We start from the raw sequence: 20,575 nt of genomic DNA on the forward strand, positions 1-20,575 counted from the left end.
GAGATTTTCTCTAGAATTCCAAGTCTTTAATGATGATAATGTGTTTTCATTTGTGGATCCTCTCATACCTCAAGCTGGAGAGGCAGAGGGCCCATGCCCTTTTTAAAAATCAAAAGTAAATACGATGAAGTCTTTTAACTTCACAGATGGATGCTACTGACCATATTTCAGAATATTTAACATAGAAGATATTCCAGTTTTCTTACAATTCTTACAAAGGGCAGAGACAAAGCCTGATTAGAATGAATTTGCGTTGTCAGAATTTTTGAGTCTGGCATTTTCCTTGCGTTTAAGTGCTATATTAATAAATTCTGAATATAGTTTGATGCCACTAGTTTTTCTAACTTGAAGTCAATTATTAAAAGGTCAAAAATTATTAATATATTTTAAGGAAGAATACTGTGGAAATGAAAATACAACACACACATAATAAGCACCTTTTTTAAAAAAAAGTACTTAGCATTAAAAAATAAATGATAAAAATACAAAATTGAATTACTAATTTATTTTGAACTTTAATAAAATAAATTAAAATACAATACCATTTGAAATTAAGGGCAATTAATCATCTGCTAGAAACAAAAAAAAAATTAAGGTTTTTTAAAAAATTAATTGAACCGTTAATTCAGGGTGCACTTTAAGACATCTTGTAAAGAATTTTTCATGCTCCATCTTTGACAAAACAAATGGTGGATTTAGGTAAAGGGATACAAATGGCAGTAAATCCATAACAAATGTTTCATCAGGAGGAAATAAACACCTTTACATGTAGCAGACAACACTATTTTGAAGTGGGAATTGATTCCACCTTATACTTCAGTTTTGTTTCAAATTGTTTATTTCTGTTAAGAGATAGGGGGGAGTTCCCGACAAAAATCTTTCAATCGGCTGTTAATGAGTCACTTGTGGTCAGGTTCACAGACAAAAGACTTTTTATTGACTGAGCTGGGTCAGGTTTCCAGACTTTTCCTACCCTTTTTCATACCATGAAGACAAAACAAGGCAGAAGAGTCGTGCTGTGGGGCTGCCCGTCATCTCAAGTTTTTGAAAAAGGGGCAGCCATCGAGAAAGTTGCTTCAAGGATGGGATCTTTTTCCGGGTTTGCTATGAACACTGTGATATTCTGGTTCAATCTTTGTGTGTTCAGGGCACAGCATTCTCTTTTTGCAAGTGATGTCATATTTGGAGGCATAGTTGTAAGTGAACAGGGCCAAGCCCGGGACTGTTCTGTCTTTGTTCTAGTTCTGCCCTCAGTAGCCATGTGGCATTAGCCATGTCTTTCAACCTTCATATCTGTCAAATGATCGGTGATCAGGCCTCTTCTCAGGTCCCTTCCTACTAATTACTGATTCTATCTATATTTCCTGTTGTTTATAATCAATATATTATGTGTGTGTGTGTGTGTGTGTGTGTGTGTGTGTGTGTGTAGTTTAGGTTAGAGAATTATTCATATATTGGTAAAAATTAAGAGCTGTATTATTTATAATAACGCAGTTTCAAAATTCAAAACAAACTTTTTACTTGATTCTTGGTCTTGTTTTAGTTTAGAAAATCACCTTTTACCAGGTTTTTTGAGGCTCCAGTCTTAATTTTAATCACAAAGAAAGTGGTAATTTGTTAGACCAAATAACAGAAAATAGTAAAAATAGTTTAAAAAAAAAAATGTGAGGAGAAACAAAAGGCAGACCAGGGTCAAGAAAGTCATTTTTTTTCTTAAGCAACATCATGATATGTGGTAAATTAGGAAGTGTGTTCATACACACTGTGTATTTGTGTATATGTAGAAGAGGAGGTGGTGGGTTGCTAAAGGAGAGTTGAAAAGATGATTAAAGGTCAGATGTCAACCATTTGGCTGTGGTTTTTATGTACCTTTTACATTTATTGCTCCCCCATAAAAGTAAAATGTGACTAGTTAAATAAGTGTTGCTAAAACAGGATATTGAAGTTGTAATAATGGGAAAGCATTGCAAAGAACCCTTAGAAAAATTCAAGTCATTTCACATATTAATTTCTTAAAATTGTTTTTTTCTTTCATGTTTTTAAGAAAAAATTCACTTATAAATAATTAGGACTTCTACATTTAGAGCCTATATATATAGTGGCTTAAAAAAAAATCAGTTTGAAATAGAAAACTGTCCTCATATCCTTCGGTATGCAGAAGCATTGCTTTGGAAGGGAAATCTGCGGCTGAGCATGCTGTGATTTTAGTTTTATGTTTTAAGTTATTGTAATAAAATACCAGACATTGATATTCACACAGTTTAAAAAAATCAACCTAAGACCTTTGCTCACATCTGTCATACCTCCTCTCCCGGGGAAAGACAACGTGGCAGGGCCTTGCTTCAAGAGTCCAGAGAACTGGCTTCTTGTTCCTGGTCTACCACTTACTGAGCTGCTGCAAATTTGATCCTTTCTTAGTCTTCCTGGTTTCTAATTACCATGTCTGTAAAACAGGAATAAACAAACTTCACTAAAAACAGGGGACCTGATCAAATGTCTCTTGACTTCACTTCCAGCTTTAGGATCCAGTGAATGTGTCAACTCATGACTAAAAATGCACTGAAAGGGGGAAAAAAAGAAAAGCAAACCACTCCTGGCATTCTCTGAAGCAGTCAGCAGAGATTCCACTCTCTCACTCTCACTTTCCACCACATTCTGCTCCCTGTTTCTCCCCTATTCTCTCACCATCCCTGCCTAACTTACTGGGCTTATCAGCTAACACCAGTGGTCTACTGGCTGTGTCCTCCTGCCCCTTGACTCCCTCTCTCACACACCACTCACTCTTCCTGAAAACAGTTGAGATCATCATGTCCCTATCTCAAATCTTATGTTAGAAAATTCAGAATTGGTCTGCCACTGAAAGCCCTCCATAGTCCAGCTACAGTTTTCCTTTTTAGATCTACAGCTCTTCATTCACTGACCCACAGAAATTATTGGCTTCAAACAAATGATATTATTAATTTGGCCTGGATTTACAGTGATCATATCCTGTTGCAGAATTTTTTCCCAAACCATCTCTCTGTTCCTCACATGCAATGAATTGGAGAGATTACCTTAGTTGGAGAGAATGTCTCCAACTAAGATCATCTCAGCTATGCTTTAATTTCAGGTTCAAATTCTGCCACTGCTAAAGGTTCTCTTTCTCTCCTTCCTCTGAACTTCATTAATTAATCATGTCTTTATTATTCATCTGGCTTTTTGCACTTACTCTTTTTGTTAATAGTTTTACTGCCCATAGACTCATGTTTCTTTCCCCAACTGGGCTATAAAGTCCTTGAAGGATGGACCCTAGTCTTGTCTTTCTCTGTCTTCCGCACAAGTTGGCTATAGGACTTCCTGAGTAACATAAAAACAAAGATAAAAATGTGTCTATGTTATGCTTACATTTAAAATCAAATTGCCCATTACTATGAGTATTCCTTATTCCTTGACTAGAACTGTCATCACATGAACTATATACTCACTTGGTGAAGTGTGAAATGTATAGAAAACGGAACATGCTTGCATTATTTATTCTTATGTGTCAACAGCCTTTCAAGTTCTTACGGTTGAAAAGATCAATGGCAAATGATAAGCAAAATTATTAAAGTGTTTTTTCAATATCTTTTAAATACATAAAATAGAATTCTAACATTTAGTCACAGCATTTATTACAATTACTTTCAGTACCAAAAATTGAACACCTTCCCCTTATCTTATTTTGCCTTGGAACCAGTGTTCCAGAAAAAAAAAAAAAAAAAAAAAGATAATGATTATATCATAGCCAAAATATTCTTCCTGGTGATTCAGAATTAAAATGTACTACTTGCAATCTTTTATATCACTAACACCCGGAAAAGCATAAGACAAAGCCTAAGTGGTTTTAATAATAACATTATTCAGATATGATTATTGTTTGGAAATGGTCACAACTTGAGCTAATTGAAAACTGTAAGGGCTAGTTTTCATATTACCTTAATTTTCCCCATAATAAAGGGAAAGTCCTATTTCAAAGAAGTCTAAAGGTCTCTTATATTATAGAAATTAGGTTGCATGCCTAGATCATGCTTTGCTATAATTCACCTTGTTTTTACATTATGTTTTATGACCTTCAAGGGGAAAAAATAGAAAACTGTAATGAGAAACTAGAGAGGTTGAAAGTGTAGGTGATTTTCCTGGCTTGTTCTCCAGTGATTTTCTGATTGTGTACCCAAGGCCTTTAAAACTATCTAATGGAGAACATTGTCTTTATCTGAGGCTTCTTGCTAAAGAAACCACAGAGAAGGCTCCTCGGCCTCCCTTGGTGTCCCTAGCTGGAATTATCACTCTTTCTTTAAACCCAGCAGTGCTTATGCCTCTCAAAATCCCATCCTTAGAGATGGGCAATGAAGATGCCTGTGGAATTCTCCCTTCTGTATTAGTTTAAAAAGCACGTTTGCCAGATTTTCTTTAGGCTTCTTAATCATTATTGCTTTTGCATTAAAATTTCTTAATGAGCTTCCACTTCATTTGTCTTTTGACACCGTCAAGTTCTGCTCCTTGACACCGTCAAGTTCTGCTCCTTTGAGGCCTAAAGCTGTGCTTGGAAATTTCCCAGCAGGTGCACCTTGAGCCCAGGCTGGCAGACAGCACCTGTGGAAAAGTCTTTCAAGCCAAGTGCCAAGAGGAACTTAGAAATTCCACATCTCAGCCCTGAAGGTACATGCGCCGGCATGGAGTGCTGGAAATGTTAGGGGTTCTCATGAAGAAGGACTGACTTCTGTGTAGAGAGATAATCCTTAAATACAGCTACCTAACATCATGCTAATTCCTCTTTTCTGATGTCACTGTCTGGAAATATCCTCAAGTCATCTTCTATGTTCCCTAAATCTCTTAAGAAGGAGGCAGGAAGTTCTTCAGACCAATTATATAAGTTTTGGTTTAAAAGCTTGATTTCCTAGGGAGTAGTTATGAACACAAAACATGTATTTCATATTTAAGAGGCATTTGCTCTAGATAAGTTTTTGGAAACCATTTAATTTAGACCAAAATCACTTTCAGACTTTGCCATGAAGAGTCCCATTGGTGTTTGTTTAGTGATTTCCATGTGTAAATGTGGCTGTTCTGTTAGTTGTCCTCATCCTGTAATCTGCCCGGATGAGTAACTCTTAATAAGTGGCTCTCCAATGATCTGCTCCACAGTTTTCACAGTGGTTTCACAGGCCCTAAAAATGACCCCATAGGAAAAGAAGACTGTATGGGCTACCTCCCCCAACTGAGGAATTCACAGAACCTGTTAGCTTATTAAAGTTTTGAGAATTTCCGCAGTGCAGAAATGTGATTGGCTTTGTGTAACAGTGCTTCCAAACTTATTTGGCCATGAAGCTGAAAATGTGGATTCTGGTTTTCATCCAGAAAAACTGGCATTTCTCAGAACATACTTTGGTAAATGCTGGGTTAAGCATCTTGCCTTACCAAAAAAAAAAAAAAAAAAAGGAAAGACATGAAGTTTTTTTCAACACAAAACATAACAAATAAATAACTATTCTATTTTTATCCTATAATCATTTTCCATTGTCTAACCACAGGTTTCTCACTATTGTTTCAGATGGTGTGATCTCAGGTACTCTAAGTATACACGGTTCATTTTAGTCCAGTTTTGAGGAATGTGTGTTTAAAACGTGACTTTAAAAAATGTGTCTGGGGACTGGAAGCAGTGACTCACGCCTGTAATCCCAGCACTTTGGGAGGCCTAGGCAGGCAGATCATGAGGTCAGGAGATCGAGACCATCCTGGTTAATATGGTGAAACCCCGTCTTTACTAAAAATACAAAAAAATTAGCCAGGCATGGTGGTGGGCGCCTGTAGTCCCAGGGAGGCAGAGCTCGCAGTGAATCGAGATAGCACCACTGCACTCCAGCCTGGATGACAGAGCGAGACTCTGTCTCAAAAAAAAAAAAAAAAAAAAAAATGTGTCTGGGGATTCCATATGCTGTCTGGAACTGAGAAGGGAGGCAAACAAGTTGGGCTTCCACACACGCACACGCACATACTCTGTCTCATTTCAGCTTTTTGCTACATTGATAGTGGGGCAACCGAACAGATAGCCCGGATAAGTTTCTTAAACATCAGTGGAATTTCTAACGAGATGATTGAAACTACACACTACTAAATATTTAAGGCTTAAAAAATGATTAGAAAATAGGATCATCTACACAAAAACTGTGAGGGTGGAATTTCTAATTTTAAAAAAGACAATCAAAAGGAAGAACTCCAGGCTCAGTGGTACTTTCTTCATTAATGTATTCTGGAATAATAATAACTTCTAGTTATATAAGGCATAGGACAGAAAACACAATGCTAATGATCTGAGTGCCTCAAAAACACTAAATGAAAGGTGGAAACTCTCCTCTGAAGGGACTGCAGAAGACAGAGAAGAAGAAGGAGCTGAGTGGTCCCCAGATCCATGATCTTGTACTTTCACCAATGTCAACCTATGCTGGAAAATGATGGGTCGTTCCTCTGCAATGTAGCAATGACCCTAAAATCCCCTGGTCTATTTGAATTCTCAATAAACTTATCTCTTTTATAGCCAGTTACTTTTTCAACACTAAGGTTTTATTTTCAGAGGGTAAACTGTGGAGGAGTCAGAGAAAAACCACAGGATACATTTTTTAAAAATCATAGTTTACACGCTACCTTATCCCAAAACTGTATTGCCCCTCTAGTTGCCCATGAGCCTACTATGAACCTGGACCGAAGCATGGGTTCCCGAAATCAGGCCTTATTTATTTGCTCTGCAAGGAGAAATAATGGTGAAGTTTGGCTTGTGAGTTTCATTTCTTTCTTCCCTCCTTGCACTTACTGACATTTTGTTATGTGGACATTCCTGACACCCAGACTGCTTTCTCAGGTGATCACAATCCAACCATTAGCCTAATTGCCATGCCAGGATAGTGTCTGATACTCCACAGAATGCAGCAACAGAAAGAAGTGCAGGGCCAAAGGGAGCAGAACCGAAACACAGAGAAAGGGCATCTGGGGAGTCTTGGGTAAGAAAAAGCCTAGAAACCGCTGATTTGATTTGGGTCACGCCCATGGTATATAACAAGGAGGGAATACGTTTTAAATAATACAAACAAATCTCATAACTTAAAAAAAGAGAAAGGCCATGAATGAGATAGACTTTTCTTTGAGCCCTATTTCATATGAACTTAAGAAATAAAAAGGATGGAGCCTCATGGAAAGGGATGGCCCACATAAGTGGGCGGAGTATTATACCCTTCAGTGCTTACCACGACTGCCTGAGGAAGCAGGAAAGTGGCTTGCTTGGAACTGCAGAAAGTCAGATTCTTCCATAAATATGAGAGACAGGCCTGGAGTCTCAAGTCTGCAAGGTAGCAATGTGGGTTAAAATACGAAGCAAAAGTCTAGATTTATACAGAGTAGTAAAATGTAATAATTAGAATGGTCAATATTTATTTGGTGCTTTACATTTTAAAAATATCCTCCACCTTCATTGCCTCATTTGATCCTCAGAACACCACCATGAGGGGGGTTCTATACAAAATTCATTCAAAATTGTCTAGTGGAATCTTTGCTTTAAATATCCTAAACCATTTCTATTAGATTCACTAGAATTGTAGCCCCAAGTCAAGCATTATAAGACCCAATCTCTAGGAACTAGTTTGATTCTCATACCTGAAACTCCCATAGGAAAGCTTTGTCAGACTCTGTGTCCCAATTTTGCATTCATAAAATCTTTTCTCATTTCACAGTTGAGAGTACGAGAGCCCAGAGACATCAGACTTTTTGCCCAAAATAACATGCCCTGAAATACAAACAGAGGTCTTTTGATTCTGGAACTATCTTTTGTCCCTTGTACCATGCTTTCTCTTATGGCACGCCTGCAGATTCTGTTTGGGTATAGTGAAAGTTCCTGGTACAAGGCCTTACTCTCTGAGAGTAACCACAGAATATGTGCTGAATTAGTTAAAATGAAGTAAAGCTTTCAGCAGTTTCTCAGGGCCCTACTTGAGTCATCTGTAAGGTCAGAAATGAGGTACTCCTACATTGCCTGAGTCTATGAGCCTGAAATGGAGTTCAGCAGGCACTTAAAACACCACCTGGTGAGAAAAGTAAGAATTTCCTTAAATTTTGACCTAAATGTTCCCTGGCTTATGGTATCATGATGCAGACATGGTTAGGCTAACAATTAAAGTAATAACCCAGATTTGCTCTCCCCACACATATCCCAGTAAAGCCTCTGTAAAGTCTCCCCAGGACATTTCTGGGAGTCTGAGGAGCTGTCTTAGGTGTGCCCCTTCAATGACTGTGAGCTCTAAGGTTTTCCTTCTTCATCAACACACCAGTCTGCCACCACTGCTCATAGAGCCTTCAGTGCCACCTGAAACAGAGCTTGACACACCCAACACTTCTAGCCATAGTGTACTAGGGCACACTGTCCTCCCACAGAGGCAAGGAGATCATTCTGCTCCACACTGTCACACCGAGTCACTGCAGATCCCTTTATCCCTGCCTCTCATGATCTCACAGAGACCTTCCAGCTTTTCCTGTCTCACCCCAATGCCTTCGTTCATGTACCTTAGATAACAGGGAGGTTAAGGAAACACATCACCACATGAAAACTCCAATGTGAAAATCTCTACCGTCCCGTTAAGCAAGGCTGGTGGCCCACCAACTTCTCAACCTCATTAGACAAACCCAGATATGTCTCAGTGTTCTCTAGGCCCAGGCTTGACCCTGCCTCCTGGATCCTCAAACAGTTGCAAATGCAGTGGCTGAGGCTAAAGTTCTCTCACTCTCTGAGCTACAGATTGCTAATTGCGGTATCCATTCCCTTGTTGCTCCACTTTAAGCCTGACCTTGATATTCATCTTACCCACATTTCTCTGAAAATGTTGAGCACTGTGCTATAAGTTATTCTCTGCCCCAGGTAGGAACTTCCTCCAGAGAGGGACCTGCCCTTCATCAGAGGACTCTAAACTGCTCCAGGCCCCACTTTCAACCAGTACTTCCAAAATTTGGAGTGCATTCAGAGAAATGTTAAAGGATAATTAAATACTTAAAGTACTGAGAATATTGGAGGAAAACAAAAGGCTCTGGGGTCACTGGCATCATCCTACAAGAGAAGGAACATAAGTTTTATAATCAGAGAGATCTACATTTAAATCCCAGATTTATCTTAACAGTTGTGTGACCATGAGCATTTACTTTGCTTTTCTGAGTTCCAGTTTTCTCACTTCTGAGATGAAAAATTAAATGTACTTTATTGATTCCCCATGTTGCCTAATATCTAATGAGAGATATTAGAAACAATGGGAATTTTTTATGTGTGTATAATAGAAGCCCATTTATTCTTGCTCATGATTAAAGGAACATTGACTTTAGAAGTTTGGAAAATAGGGGAACTAAAATTCTTGCATTACAGAAATAACAGAGAAAAAGCTCTACCCTCCATCGAAACATAAGCCTATCACTATGTGGGAACCCCTGAACTGAAATATCTCTCAGGGTCTCAAAATACAGAAATGTTAAGATTGGTCAAATCAACTGTCCTACACCAAATAGTTCCTCCCCTCCACCTTCTACTAGCTTCAACGTGTGAATCCATGTGAAAATATAGAATGATCTTGCATTTTAGGATAATGTTTAACAATTTTAAGAGTCAATTTCAGATTAGCAAGCAAAGTTTTAAATTAAGCATAGGCCAAGCACGGGGGCTCATGCCTGTAATCCTAGCACTTTGGAAGACTGAGGTGGGCGGATCACTAGGTAAGGAGTTCAAGACCAACCTGGCCAACATAGTGAAACCCTGTCTCTACTAAAAATAAAAATAAAAAAATTAGCCAGGCATGGTGGTGCACTCCTGTAATCCCAGCTACTAGGGAGGCAGAGGCAGGAGAATCACTTGAATCCAGGAGGAAGAGGTTGCAATGAGCTGAGATCATGCCACCACACTCCAGCCTGGGTGACAGAGCAAGACTCCATTTCAAATAAAATTAAATAAATAAAATAAAATAAAAATTAACAAGCATTTCTTTCTGTATTCTGAATTTAAGTCTACCTTATTTTTACCACTATAAGACAGAGGAAAAAAGACTATACATGTGTATGTATGTGTGTAAGTATGTTATGCATGCATGTGTGTACATATATACATACATGCATATATATACACCCACAGATACACATGTAATACACATACGTGTGCATGTACATAGGTGTGTGTCCTGGTAGCCACAGTTTATATTAAAAATGAAAGAAAATTCCATTATAGTTGATCAGTACTTTTCTTGAGCTTTCCTTTGAAGTAAATGGCTTTGTTGTACAAACTTACTTTTTGATTTATTCACAAGGTACACCTTGTATATGAAAGATCATACAAAAGAAAAGAAACTCTCATAAAAATGAAACAATATTCTTGCTATAGGAATAAAATTTTGCCTGAATTATTTTTATATTATTTTATAATTATATATATTGAACAAATAAAAATATAAATTAAATATTTTATATTTTATCTTTGCTTGAATTATTGTTGTATTATATGTAAACAAATATAACAAATTATATTATAGGGAATGAATAATATTGGAAACTGGCAAATTGTCCTGAGTTGTGATAAGTTAATAAGATGCACATTGGTGGTCATCTTAAGATGCTGCCTGCTGTTAGAATAAATGAGTTAGACATCCCTCAGAGGCCTCCAGCACTTCTCCACCCTTTACCCTGGGAGGATCAGCTGAAGCGACGTGCCAGGAGAAACACACGCTGGATGTGCTCCGAAGTTCCCTCTGTACACTAACCACTTTGCTATTTGGGGGTCATAGACCTCTTCAAGCTAGGATAAATATGCCAGGTATAAATAAATATGATTTAAGATATACATGAAATTGATTCTACTCCAAACTCATAAATTTTATATAATTTTTTTCTCTCCATAAAGAAGAGACTAACCAGTTTCAGACATAGGTTTCAAGGAAGAAGTGAGGTTTTCTTTTCTAAAGATCTTCAACACTATTGTGGTTATGATATAAATTTTAAACTGAAAATTGAAAGAATTCATAATCCATAAAATGCCCATGGCATTTCCAGGAACACTTTTAAATTGCTACAGTATAAGTTGAATATGTATTTATGCATTTCTCAGGGGACTATTCTCCCTTGTTAACTAGACTGAGAAACAGCAATAAAGTATTCAGCAGCCTAGTGAAGTCTTTCTGATAAAGAATTCAGCTATAACAGCTACTCGACCAGCAAATGTCTTATTCAGGGACAACTTTAGAAACTCTCAGCCCACAAATGATTGATAAAAATTTATCTATTAAAGAATTGCAAATGAATGAAAATGGAAATATCTCAAATTTGTCTAAATAATCAAAGACGAGGTTTTCATTGTCTTTTTCAGTGGAGAAGCTTTTATTAACCAACTCTCTTTGTTCAGCATTTACTTTGCATTCTCTCAAGTTATGAGATTTCTCTTTTGGAAATGTTATTAGTTTAGACCAAAAGAGTCCCGGTAATGCTGCTTGAAGATTTCATAACCATCTGAAAGAACCCATGTAGCTTTGAAAGGCAGCTCTTAGAAGAGGGCTGGGCATCTTACTAAAGAGCTGTGAAGAAAGGCCCACAGTACCTTCCAAAAACTTGCCTGATAAACCGTAGTAAATCAGGACTCAATGCACAATTATGTTGATGTTAGGTGATACCAAGAGCACAAATACTGAAACAACCAGATAACTTCAAAATATTGCTTGAATAATTAGTTTTGAGTTTCTCTCTTTCCAAGATTTTCTTAGAGCTGCTAAACATTCTAATAAAATAAAAGTAAAATAATAAAATAATTGAAGTGGTTAAGTTGAGCTTCTCTTCATGTCTGAATTACTAAAAGGAAAAAGAGGACCACGTATGTTAAAAGGAGAATAAAGGAACTAGATAATCTGTATCTGAAATCAAGCTATGAATAATTTGAAGAAGATGAAGGTAAAACTGAACATAGGACCAGGAATGATTTTTTTTCTCTTATACAAATCCTAATATTCAATGATGTGAAAACACCATATCCTGTAGTTCATTATTTTAAAATTTAAAGTCTGTGTTAGTTAATTGTTGCTAATTGAATGGAGGTCAACTTTTGATCTCACAGTACTTTGTGGGGAAAAAAAAAAAAGATAAATATTTAGTTCCAGTATATTCACAAAACCATTCATTCCAGCCTCCCTACAACTCCTGTGGTTTTACATATTTTGGTAAATGTGAGTGAACACTTCCCTAATCACTTTTACTCACAGTCATCGCTCTGTGCTTCTGAAGCCATCAGTTCTGAAGTCATCAGTTCTGAAGTTATCCTTTATTTGACACTTTGCACACATTATTACTCTGTAATTTTTCTTATAAATTGTTTCTGTCGGGGCACAGTGGCTCACGCCTGTAATACCAACACTTTGGGAGGCCAAGCCAAAACAGGCAGGTCACTCAAGGTCAGGAGTTCGAGACCATCCTGGCAAACATGGTGAAACTCTATCTCTACTAAAAATACAAATATCAGCCAGGTGTGGTGGCACGTGCCTGTAATCCCAAGAACCTGAGAGGCTGAGGCAGGAGAATCTCTAGAATTCGGGAGGCGGAGGTTGCAGTGAGCCTCTGAGATCCCACCACCGCCCTCCCCCGTGGCTGACAGGGTGAGACCCCATCTCAAAACAAAACAAAACAAAAACATTGTTTCATTTTCTGTGTGTGTGTGTGTGTGTGTGTGTATAATGCTTTCCTAAATATCATTCAAGCTTTTCAAGATCAAAAGTAGAGTCTTGTTATATCCCAAGCACATAGACCTAAGTGTCTTTCAAAGGCTAGGGTTCCATATGTGTGGAACAGAGAAACTAAAGGTCATTTCTCAAGGAAATCCCATTTCAGAGCTCCTGAAACAACATTGGCCTACCAAGATGCTCTCAGATGAGCCCGAGTAAGAGAGCGCAGTAGACTCTGAATGTTAATCTTAAACTTATTGTTTTGTTTTCTACTTCTAATGCATTACTTCTAATATCATTTCCCAGGCCACAGTACCTAGGAAAGTCAAATGAGAAAGTGGGCTCAGACATCCCTGCATCATCTTTTTGGCCACTTTCCACGTTCTCTGGTGTCTGGTGATACATGGATTAGACAGGTAAGGAAACTGAGGGTATATTTTATGCTTTTCTTTTCTTCTCTCACCCGATTATCAGTTTTCATATTAGCAAGGTTCTCATGTGCTTCTCACTAAAGGAAGAGTTCAGGAATGGAACTGGAAATACGCAAATGAATTCATTTCTTCAGCCATCCACGGATTGTAGAGTCCTCCTGTGTATTAGGTAGAGTTCCAGGCATTAGGATTGCAATAAGGAACATAGCAAACAAGGTTCCTGCTCCCATGAATCTTCCGTTCTAGCAGGGAGTGGCTGACTTGGCAGAAAACAAAAAATAAGTGAGCACAAAAAATGAATGAGCGATAGTGCTTAATAACCATACATGTTCCAAATAAAAGAAGACAGAACAATGCAGTAAAAATAAGGGGTGTTGATGTGTGTGCTAACTTAGGCAAAGAGGCCTGGTAAGACCTTGCTGAGAAATAAACATGTAGATAGACGTCAGACTGATGCGCAGGAGCCACCCCCAGGGGTTCATGGAGCAGAGAATACGCTGCTGAAGAAAGGGAAAATGTCTTACTGACCTTTGGATATAAAGAACAGAGAGAAAACCCATGTAGCTGTAACATGCTGAGCAATGCGCAGAATGTACGGGATGAAGTCAAAGAAGACAAGCCAGGGGATGCAAGGCCTCATTCCCTTGGAAATAATTTGGGATTTTATCCTAAGTATGGTAGAAATCCAGTGGAGGGTATAGCACAGATGTGACATACATATAGATTTAACTGTTTAGAGATCACTCTGGCTGCTATGTGGAAATGATCTGGGTTGAGACAGGGACCAGTGTGGAAACTGGGATGTGGCATCCCTGCAGTCAACCAGGCTTGAGCTAAAGTGAACATCGAGATAAAGAAGAGTTGGTGATTTCAGAATACGTTTTGCAGGTGGTGCTGGAGAATGGAAGACAGAGTAAATGGCAAAAGGAATCAAGGATAGCTTTTGAGGTTTGCACTGAGCAACTGGTATTGAAATGGGGAAGAAACAGACTTGGGAGAGGTAGAGGTAGAAAACTGTGTGGCTGTGCCAAGTTTCAGGTGATTGTTACACTTCTGAGCAAAAATTTCAAATCCAGAGTCAGTTCAGAGACTGATAAAATGATTTCAATGATCAGCATTTTCATCTTTGGGACAATAGTCATGGAGAGGACAGAACTAAACCATGTTCCCTTCCTTGAGGAGCCAACAGAATGTTGGAGAGACAGACATGACCACAGCTAAATGTTATAGGTCATATTTTCTGGCAATTGCTCTACTAGGCCCCAAGGAAAACACTTTGGGAACATTAAAAGGAAGTTACTTACTTTGATTCATGTTGCCTTTAATATCCCACTGCTAAGTTGTTTTGCTCTGTTCATTCTTAAAACGTCTCTACCTTCAACTTTGATTCTTTTGGGCCAGAGTCTGTAACTGTTCCAGGCTCATCATTTTGAAAAGGCCACTAGAAGAGATTGCAATTATTTTTCCATGACTAATTCTTCAAGGTCATCAACATTCAATGGAGTCAAAACTGTCTGTGACAGGGTTGTTGGATCGAGCTTCTTCCATGGACCTCCAGATTTTATGTTTTAGAGGCTTTCAAATACTTTTAGGTCAAATACTAAAGCACAGCCTTAAATAAATTGTAGGAGCTTTTACCACGACCTTAATACTATTCTGTTTAAAGTGTAAGTGTCTAGGACCATACAATCTTTGGTGCCTAAATTGTTAAAGCACCCTACAGCTCCAGATACAACATTTTTGTACAAATTTCTTTATTCAATGAATGCTTTACAAGTATTCAAAAAAGTGAGAGGTGGTGAAACAAAATACAAAAAATAAAGTTTATCTTAATGCAAAACAATTTTCAATTCCTCATGCTTTTCTTAACATAGGTTTTACTGTGCCTTGATATATGCAATGATAGCCATTACAGACTCTGAAGTCAAGAGTCTAAAAACTCACTGGTAAAAATTTACATCACAGGCCGGGTGCGATTGGCTCACACCTGTAATCCCAGCACTTTGGGAGGCTGAGGTGGGCAGATCACAAGGTCAGGAGATGGAGACCATCCTGGCCAACCTGGTAAAACCCCATTTCTACTAAAAATACAAAAATTAACTGGGCATGGTGGCGCATGCCTGTAATCCCAGCTACTCAGGAGGCTGAGGTGGGAGAATCGCTTGAACCAGGGAGTCGGAGGTTGCAGTGAGCTGAGGTCGTGCCACTGCACTCCAGTCTGGTGACAGAGCGAGACTCCGTCTCAAAAAAAAAAAAAAATTTTATATCATGAGTGAACAGGCTTTAGAAAGAATTACAACAAGATACTGAGCAAATACACACACACACACAAACACACCCATGCAATGTAAACACATGTCAAACTGTGGATGGTACTTACTTATAAATAATAAGTCTAAAATAACATGTCTGATTGATAGATAAATAAGTATAGATTCCAATCAAAAATAATTTTTCAAGTAGTTTTTTTTTTTTTTTTTTTTTTTTTTTCCAGTAGAAAACTGAGCTTTGCTAAGGCTCAGTGTGATTTCCAAACCCCCTGCCAGCCCCGGTCTTGGGTTCTGCCTCATCTCAGGGGTCATCCTTTATTAGAGCATCCTAGGATGTCAGGCCTAGAAAGAACCTCAGAGATTATCCAAGTTGGCCACCACGTCCACCCATATGCATTTACTTACTCTACTCACACTCTTCATTCTCCTAGGAGCTGTTGCTGTGGTTCATTGGGTGAATCTGCCTCCAGGCTGTGCGTCCTAGGGGGACTGCCCTCAGGGCAGCCAAGAGAAATCCAATCCACAGGACGCCATCCTCTGCCCCAGTCCCATCCTGTGAAAGAATGTGGCTCTGCCATTGGGGAGCTGCAGGATGATATGAAGTTCTGAAGGGCAAATATGGCCAACTGTTTTCTCAGCCTCTACCAAAACAAGCCTCCACTCTTCATTTATTTCTCAGAATCTGGAAGTCAGCTCAAGAAACAGAGGCATCTGCTCCCATTTAAAAACAATTTAGAGTATTAGATTCAGCTTTTTTCTTTTTTTTAAAGGAGCTTTAAATTTGGAGAAAAGCCTTTGTTTAATCACATCAAGTCTGTGTCACAGGCTGAAAAATGCCAGGAAATTCCAAGCTAAAGGCAGATACTTCATCTATAACTCATGCTACAGGACTCTTTTTTTTTTACTATTATTCTTTCATATGCTTGCAAAGGCTGAAGCATCAGAAAAACTGATTTTTTTTTTTTTTTTTTTTTTGGTCTTGTCAGTTCGTGTCATAACCTTGGCATTACTCTCTCTCTTTTTTTTAATTTAATAAGAATGTGAGATTATACTGATCCTGTTCTCCTATTTCTTGTTAGTGCTGAACAAGCACTTCTGGCTCTCACAACTCAAATTCCTGCCATGTTGCTCTGTGCCTTAGTATGTTTGGCTATGAAGTAAAGCATCTTGACCTATCATCTATCTTTAAAGTCTGAGAAAGAAATTATTTTAGCATTCCTGTTCTTAGCTCATATATATAAATCTGTGATCAATGGCACATCTGCAGCTCTGAAGTTAGCACAAAACTATGAAGAACAAAAAGAGCAGAAGGGATGGAGTGGGGTAGGGTAGGGCTGGGTGGAGGAGGCAGTAAAAATCAACAAAACCCACCAGCAGAAGAGTATTAGATCTCCTGCTTTATGCCCAACCACGGGTTCTGGATTTTATAAATGGGATGAAGAATGTATGTAACTCCAAAAATATGTAAGTCTCCTTTAAATGTGGAAAGTGTTCATTTTTCAATCTAAGTGCCCTGAATTTCTATGTTGCTTTTAGAGTTGTGCGGTACATAATAAAAATATGGAGCCTGCCCCAGACATAGCACAGTTCACGTTTTCAGGGATTTGAAAGCTTGATCACTCCAACTGTCTGTGAATAAAAGGGAAAAAATGAAGCATTAACACCAGGCATAGCCTTTTCTGATTATGATCATCAGTCATTATAACAGAAGAACAAAGCATGCTAGAGAACAGTGTCAGGAAGATGGCTTTAGTGAAATAAAGAATGCTCCGTAACAAATTAAATGTTAAGATCAGTTTCCAATCAATTAGTAAGTACTTATGAAAGATCAACCAACTAACTACATGTTTCATTTACTCTAAATAGAAACCATAAGATCTGCTTTCAATGAGCTTTCAACCTAATTTCAGTATGACAGTGTAGAATATAGAATATAAGGTACAGGATGGTGCATATGTAGCCACCAGGACGTGGAATCCATGTATAAGAACTGGTCATGAAAACACCACAATCACTCCTGCAATCGTATATCTGTGACTTCCGTGGTACAGGCTTGGTTTTAAATCTCACTTTAACTCTCTCTTTCAACAATATTTACTGTGTGCCCTGCTGCATGTCAGTTTCTGTGGTACACCCAGGTGATGCAGCAGTGGAAGTGAAATAGCTACAATCCCTTCCCTCACTGAGCTTTACAGGGTAGCACATGACACATATGTGAACAATCACACAAGTTTACAATCCCAAATTGTTATACCAATATGAGGTCATCAAGACAATACTGTCTACCGAGGACCCAATTTAGACTGGAGGCTCAGGCAAGGCATCTGTAAGATGGAAGCCAGAGAGAATATCATCAGGCCTGCTGGATAGTCACAGGGCGCAGGAGTGATCAGAGGCAAAGAAAATGATTTGTAGGCCAAAAAAAAAAAAAAAAAAAAAAAAGTGCAACATTTTGGATTGAAATGATCTTGACCATGTATCAACCTGCTTGAGGCCCAATCTTCTCATTAGTGGGGGTGAATATATCAATACCTCCCACAGATTTATATTAGAAAATAAATAACAACTAATATCTTTACTGATACAGCAGAATATCCTGGGAAAAATTACTGAAATTACACCAAAGGCATTCAATGCCTACTGAGGAGCATCACAGACATAATAGGAGAAAACATGTAAAATATTTAATAAGGAAGAAACAATCCTAAAGAGTAAAGAAAAGACGTGATGTCTGCAGTGGGAGATAATTAATGGCGGGGCCCATAGGGGTCAGCACTTTTTTTTTTTTTTTTTAGGTTCAATAAGTACTGGATTTATGAGGCAGTGCATTCAAAAGTTCATATAACTAAATACACAAACTGGTTTGTTTGTTTTGGATCGTCCAGTGTCTGAGAGTGAATTATTCATTCAAGCATTAATAAATTAAAATTTTTCAATTTGGCAGTTGAGAAAATTTACTTAAGGGAATAAAAGAGATATCTACCAAGTTTGGACTGGCTTATGCATTCTTCTAAAGCTGGCTCAAGTCTTGAAGAGTAAAAGAAAGTTCAAGTTATTTATTAATGTTAGTCTTTTACTTTACTGATTTAGTGTACATGTGAAAACAAATCCTGAGATTGGTTGGAACTAAAACATGAAGGCAGCAGGAGTTTACTTGCATTTTATCTAACCCAGTTATAACACTGATTGTGATAGGTGACAGAATCTGCTATAAGAAGAAAACCAATGCAATTCTCCTTTATCATGGAATAACTTTTAATGACACCGCCATCCCTTTAAAAATGTCACTTCTGCATCTTTTTTCCCTGGCTTAAATATCCTTTAAAAAAATTATCTACTGAAATATGTTTTGGTGACTTCAAACTTCTGAAAACAGTTACAGTTTTGGCATATTTTATCTAGAAACAATAGAAAAATGTCATTCTATCAATCGCTTCACACATATACAAAAAATCCCTCTGATAAGTGATACGTAGTTTTAAAAAAATCCCCTGATAGGTGATATGTAGTCAAAGGTCCATTAGAGTTCAAATTTTTCTTAGAATGAAAAAAGACTATTAATTTGACTTTCCCACCAAAAAAATATAATGGTTCTTAACTACACATTCATTTTGTTTTCTGCATTACTTATTCACTTCTTTAAAAAGTCTTCTAAATTTATTTTTTTCTACTTTTTTTCATGACCTTAATAGAAAGTAAAAGAACCCAGCATGATTTCTCTGTTTGCTTATAAATTGCAGTTTGTACACATGCCCTGCAATTTTTACAACTGTGTCACAGAAAGTATTTCTCGGAACCAGTCACTACCTGTTCTTTTCAGCACTGTCAGGCTTTCTTTTAATGAACATCAACGAATATGTTTGTCTTCTATTTTATCTTCTAAGATTGAGGGAGAAATAAAACCCCATAAAACTGAAATTCCAGAACTGCTGCATCTTTTTAAATCTGAGTATCATCATTAGAGTTGCATTCACCCTTGCGCTATCTACAGCTTAACAGAAAACCACATTTTTTCTCTTTAATTGGAGAGTTTATATAAAATACTTTCCAGACCCTGGCACATAATGTTCACATGAAACAATAGTTCCCTTCGCTTCATCCTTTTCAAATATTTTGCTGCATCTCTGATGCATTATTGCTAGACAACTGATTTAAACTGTGGTTTAATAAAATTATACATGATTTCCTAATCAACAATCTATTATATATATAATACATAAATATATATGTGTTTTATATATGTATATTTATATATGTTATATATATGCATGTATATATGGCACAAGTATATATGTATTTCCTTGAGTTTAACCTGTGGATTTGTACCAGTCCTTTACTTTGGTTCTCACTCATTCAAAACGTCAATGCCTTGTTTTCTCAATTTGCCTTTTTCCCACCTCCTGTCATCCTAAGTTCCCTTGCAACATTCCCTTGTTTCAGTAGCTGCTACCAAAAGGTGTATACTGGATACGATTTCAAATCCTGTCACATACCCTCATCAGTCAATAAAGGCCTGCTCTCCAGTATGAACTGCCTACTCTGTGCCAAGCCCTGTGTTAGATTCCGGTGGGTATAAAGATACGTGTCACATACGGACTTGATACTCAGGACCTAAAGTCTGCTTGAACATAAAGCAATTGATAAAGAATTTAGTCCTAAAGTTGCACTAACTAATGTGAAACGAATTGAGGAAAAAAATGGGATAATTAAGTGCGAAGTAGACAGGAACCATATAGTTCATTTAGCAATAAAAAAGTTGAGAGGGTGGAAAGGTAAGACAGTTTTTCCTTTTGAAGGAGTTCGTGATATCGAGGGAGAGCCAGATATTAACAAATGTACACATACACACAAAGCAGTAAATAAAGGAGGGAGGGAGGAATGATGTTGGGTGCTGATGGAAAATGGAAGTGGCCTACCTCAAGGATCCAAATGGAAACTCCGGTGTTATATTTGAAGTCACTGATTTTCAATCCCGTTTCTTAGGGTGTGGAGGTTGAAAAATCTTAGCATTCTTATTTTCTTGCATTTCCATCATTTTACTGGTCAATCATCTCCCTTCTAACCTTCACAACATTCAATACTGTCTTCTATCCAGGGGAGTAGCGTTGGGTCCTGAGGGTTTCTGAAAGTGAAATTCATGGACCAT

The 20,575-nt window shown here is 37.7% G+C and overlaps 1 long non-coding RNA gene across 1 annotated transcript; it reads right to left on the reverse strand.

Moving 5' to 3' along the window:
- Positions 1-7,646: 7,646 nt before the first annotated feature.
- Positions 7,647-16,137, reverse strand: LOC140713236 (uncharacterized). Its single transcript, XR_012095125.1, has 4 exons — positions 15,835-16,137; positions 14,464-14,600; positions 13,192-13,317; positions 7,647-7,789 (listed from the first exon to the last, which is right to left on the reverse strand). It is a non-coding gene; the product is annotated as an uncharacterized lncRNA (long non-coding RNA).
- Positions 16,138-20,575: the final 4,438 nt, after the last annotated feature.

The sequence above is a fragment of the Chlorocebus sabaeus genome, chromosome 13 (genome assembly GCF_047675955.1).
Source record: "Chlorocebus sabaeus isolate Y175 chromosome 13, mChlSab1.0.hap1, whole genome shotgun sequence".
In the NCBI taxonomy this organism is placed as follows: domain Eukaryota; kingdom Metazoa; phylum Chordata; class Mammalia; order Primates; family Cercopithecidae; genus Chlorocebus; species Chlorocebus sabaeus.